A 5,740-nucleotide genomic window follows, 5' to 3' on the forward strand; every position below is an offset into this window, starting at 1 on the left:
TCTTATAATCATTTTTGGTATTAAAATAAATGTCTATTACATGGAATGGTGATTGATGGAATGATTGGAAAGTGTAGATAAGTAGAATGGTGTGATCCTATAAGTGTTTTGTTTGAAAATTTTGTTCCTGTGACATAAGACCGCATAGCGTAGTGTATTAGTTGTCTGACTTCGGATTAGAAGGTCATGGGTTGACTCCCACTATGGTCGCTAGATGCAATTGCATTTGATTTATCCAAAACATTATTCCATCCTTATTCATATGTTAATCCACAAGTTAACATAAACCTTATATTTAATATACTTCGAAAGTTTATTTTTATACCTGCACTAATTCTTAAAATAAATAATTTAACATTGAAAAATTATTTGTATTCAACTATATCATCAAATGATAAATTGTAATACACTAGTCATTTTTATAATCAATTTTCGGTATTAAAAGAAATGTTTATTACATGGAATGGTGATTGATGGAACAATTGGACAATGTAGATAAGTAGGATGACGTGATCGTATAAGCTAGTAAAATAAGACCGCATAGCGTATTGGATTAGTGCGTCTGACTTTGGATCAGAAGGTCATGGTTTCGACTCCCACTAACGTCGCTAGATGCAATTGATTTTGATTTATACAAAAAATTATTTCATTCTTATTGATATGTTAATTCACAAGTTATCATAAACCTTATATTTAATATACTTTGAAAGTTTATTTTTATACCTGCATTAATTCTTAAAACAAATCAATACTAACATTTAAAAATATTTGTATTCAACTATGTTCTTAAATGATAAATTGTAATACACTAGTCATTTTTATAATCAATTTTTGTATTAGAACATTAACGTGATCTTATAATTGTTTGGTTTGCAAAATATTAAGTGTTATATTAAGCCAAGTTATTTATTGTACACATAGGGTGCAAAAATGGGGTGTCTACAAACACGTATAAGGACTGACACGAAAAACTATCATACTCCCTATGGAGATATCGTACAATTGTTCGATCTTCGACGGACGAAACTCCCTACTCTTTGGGGGCATGGACATCGTACAACCCTTCAAATTCGAGATTCCAACTCTAAGAATACTCTTAGAATGCCACGTCATATAAGAAGACTAGTTTAAGTCTCGATATGACCAACTAAAATTAAGGATATGAGGTTAAATGCTTTATGCAAAACCTAGGCCTACAAAAAACGCATAATAGACATCTAACCTCAAAGAATGTGATCTAATTCTCAAGCGAACTCGGAAACTCCTAGACCTTAAGGGAAAGTTTCGACCCTAATGGGAAGGACCCTTCCTACTTAAGAAATTCCTTTCTAGAGGAGTTGTCTGCCTATCTAACTTAGAAAGCGAATAGTTCATTGCGCTAAGAAATCATGATGTGCTTAAAAGATGTTTTGTATAATATCAAACATGCACAAAACGGTTTAAAAGTTCGACCTTAAAAGAATATTATCTCAACATAAGCATATCCCAAATTTTGTATAACTTGCAACGTGGACAAAAGACTCATGTCCAAACAAAAGAGACCTGATTTTTCTCAGTACATAAAAAATAAAGAAGAGAAGATACGTAGGCAACCTACATGTTTGCGGGAACGGTTTCAAGAACTAAAATAAAACCCCTAGTCCCTTCCTCAAGAGAAACAAAATCTTTTGAGAAAGGAATAAACCATGATCTCATCCTAGAGCGAATGTTTCAGATTTTAGGAAACAAGTAGGCACAACGCCAAGAGCATCGCTTCCTTATGAGTGATATTCTCAAAATCAAAAACGAGAATTTCACAATAAACTCAATTCAAGAGATATCGGTCATTATATACTTTGGAAGTTTATTTGAATTTATTATAATATATACATGTAATATAATACTTAAAATAAATTAATATTTACTTTGAAAAAATATTTTTATTCAACCATATTCTCAAATGATATATTGTAATACACTAGTGATTTTATAATAAATTTTTGGTATTAGAAAAATATTTATTACAATGAAGGGCGGTTGATAGAGAGACTAGACAATGTTGAAAAGTAGGTTAACGTCATCCTATAAGTGTTTGGTTTGCAAGATTTTGTTCTAGTTCTAATAGTTTCTCTTAGCAATTTTACCTTCTTTGACAATATGCAAACAACAAATCATAAGATCGCATATTGATGTGGATTAACGCGTCTGACTTCATATTAGAAAGTTGTGGGTTGGACTCCATTATGTACACTAAATGCATTTGATGTTAATTTATGCAAAACATTATTCCATTGAGATTTATATTGATATGTTAATCCACAAGTTAACATAAAATTTATTTTTAATATACTTCAAAAGTTTATTTGAATATATTATAATTTATATATGCATTAATTCTTAAAATAAACAATATTAACATTAAAAAAATATTTGTATTCAACTATGTCCTTATTTTTAATATACTTCCAAAATTTATTTGTATATATTATAATTTATACTTACATTAATTGTTAAAATAAACAAATATTAACATTGAAAAAATATTTTATTCAACTATGTTCTGAAATGATAAATGTAATACACTAATCATTTTATAATCAATATTTGTATTAAAAATATGTCCATTATATTGAATGGTGATGGATGAAGTGATTGGAGGTAAATAAGTATGATAACATGATCATATAAATGTTTGATTTGCAAAAATAAAATATACTTTAAAAGTTTATTTGAATTTATTATAATTTATACATGTAATAATACTTAAAATAAACTAATATTAAGTTTGAAAAAATATTTTTATTCAACTATATTCTCAAATGATAAATTGTAATACACTAGTCATTTTTATAATCAATTTTTGGTATTAGAAAATTAAAAAGATTTTTGTGCGATGATACGGATTAAAATATAAACAAAATAAATTTAATAAAAAAAACATTATAATAATATGTATTTTCATGTTTAAAATTTTTAATAAATCAAAAATAATATAAAATATAAAATAAAACATTTTTATTCCACATTTTATTCATTTCAGTAAAACAACTCATCTTCTTACATATAACATTGGCGAAAAATATGTGATGAGATATGTAAGAAGATGAGTTATTTTATCGAAGTAAATAAAATATGGAATGAGAGTGTGTTTTATTTTTTATTTTAATATATTATTTGTGATTTATAAAAAAATTTAAAGATGGAAATATATATTATTATAATATTTTTTATTAAATTTATTTTATATATATTTTAATCTGTGTAGATCGCACCATAATCTTCCTAATTTTTTTAATACTACACATTAATTATAAGAATGAACAGTGTATTACAATATAATATTAGTTTATTCTAAGTAATATATATATATATATATATATATATATATATATATATATATATTATAATAAATTCATATAAACTTTTAAAGTATATTAATTTTATTTTATTTTTCAAACTAAACATTGTTATGATCAGGTTTTCTAATGGAAATTTTTTTAATATCAAATATTGATTATAAAATGATTAATGTTTTACAATTTATCATTTGAGAACATAGTTAAATACACATATTTTTTATGGTTAATATTTGTTTATTTTAAGAATTAATGTAGGTATATTCAAATAAACTTTCAAAGTATATTAAAAATAAGGACATAAATGAATACAAATATTTTTTAATGTTAATATTTATTTATTTTAAGAATTAATGCAGGTATAAATTATAATATATTCAAATAAACTTTCGAAATATATTAAAAATAAGGTTTATGTTAACTTGTGAATTAACATGTAAATATAAATCTCACATAGTATAAGAATGGAATAATATTTTTTTTTTGCATAAATCAACCTTGCATTTACTGAACATAGTGGGAGTCCAACCCACGACTTTCTAATATGAAGTCGGACGCGTTAATCCACATCAATATGCGACAAAATTTTTCAAAGTACACAATTATAGGATCATGTTAACCTATTTTTCTAGATTGTCTAGTCGCTCTATCAATCACCCTTTAATGTAATATATATTTTTCTAATACCAAATATTAATTATAAAATGACTATTGTATTACAATTTATCATTTGAGAATTTAAATAAATAAAAATATTTTTTCAAAATTAATATTAATTTATTTTATTATTACATGTATAAATTATAATAAATTCAAATAAACTTTCAAAGTATATTGTAAAAAATTGCAAACCAAACATTTATATGATCACGTTATTATACTTATCTATATTGTCCAATCACTTCATCAATCAATTGTCATTCAATATTATGGACATTTTTCTAATACCAAATACCAAATATTGATTATAAAAGATTAGTGTATTAAAATTTATCATTTGAAAACATAGATGAATATAAATATTTTTTAATATTAATATTTATTTATTTTAATTATTAATGTAGGTATTAATTATGATATATTCAAATAAACTTTCAAAGTATATATTAAAAATAAGGACATAGTTGAATACAAATAATTTTTATTTGTTAATATTTATTTATTTTAAGAATTAATGTATGTATAAATTATGATATATTGAAATAAACTTTCAAAGTATATATTAAAAATAAGATTTATGTTAACTTGTGGATTAATATATCAATATAAATCTCACGGAATGGAATCATATTTTGCATAATTTAACATCAATTGCATCTAGCGATCATAGTGGGAGTCGAACGAAATCACGACCTTCAGATCTAAAGTCAGATGTGCTAATCCACTGCGCTATACGGCCTTATGTCATTGGAACAAAATCTTGCAAACCAAACACTTATAGTATCAAGTTATCCTACTTTATCTACATTGTCCAATCGTTCCATCAATCACCTTCCATGTAATAGACATTTCATCTAATACCAAAAATTGATTATAAATATGAATAGTGTATTACAATTTATTATTTAATAACATAGTTGAAAAAAAATAGTCTTTCAATGTTAATATTTGTGTATGTTAACATATGAATTAACATATATCTCACGAAAAAATTAATTTTGCTGGTATAAGAGTGGAATAATGTGTTGTTATATGTATCAAAATGTTGGGAAGGTTGGGATACACACGAAAAATATATATTAAAAATTAAAAACAACAAAATTGCAATTATTTTAAAATATGTACTCAATGTGTCTTACACACAAATATAAAATTATTTCAACAGTCATAAGTGGTCTAGCTGTTAAAGTGTTAACAATTCTTTTTTGAGGAAAAGTGTTAGCATTTCATACTTAAGAGGGTTTAAATCCCTCTAAAAGTAATTATTATATGTGGGTGCTCGAACATTAGTAGATGGAGTGGAAGCGAGAATATCGGTTTGAGTAACGCAAACATTGGTGAGAAAACCTATGGGTTCGTCCACGGAGGGGATGATTCGGGGAGATCATTCCTAAAGGTGTAATAGAATGTGATTTAGAGCATAAGTTCTTGCCAAAAAGTGTAATCGAATGATGAGAATATTGGATTGAGTAAAAAAACATTGTTGTTAAGATCATGATGAAAGGTGTAATAGAATGTTTAAGGTGATTTAGAGCATAAGTTCATGTTGAAAAGTGTAATTGAATGATGAGAATGTCGGTTTTATTAAACAAACATTGGTCCACAATTGTTTTTGAAGAAATCGCCATGAAAACTTAAGGGTTCGTCAACGGGGGTAATTCATGGCTTAAGATCATGTCGAAATGTGTAATAGAATGTTTAAAAATGCACCCTTGAAGACCGCAAAAATCTTTTATGGAGGGTGA

The sequence above is a fragment of the Impatiens glandulifera genome, chromosome 9 (assembly GCF_907164915.1).
Source record: "Impatiens glandulifera chromosome 9, dImpGla2.1, whole genome shotgun sequence".
NCBI lineage: Eukaryota > Viridiplantae > Streptophyta > Magnoliopsida > Ericales > Balsaminaceae > Impatiens > Impatiens glandulifera.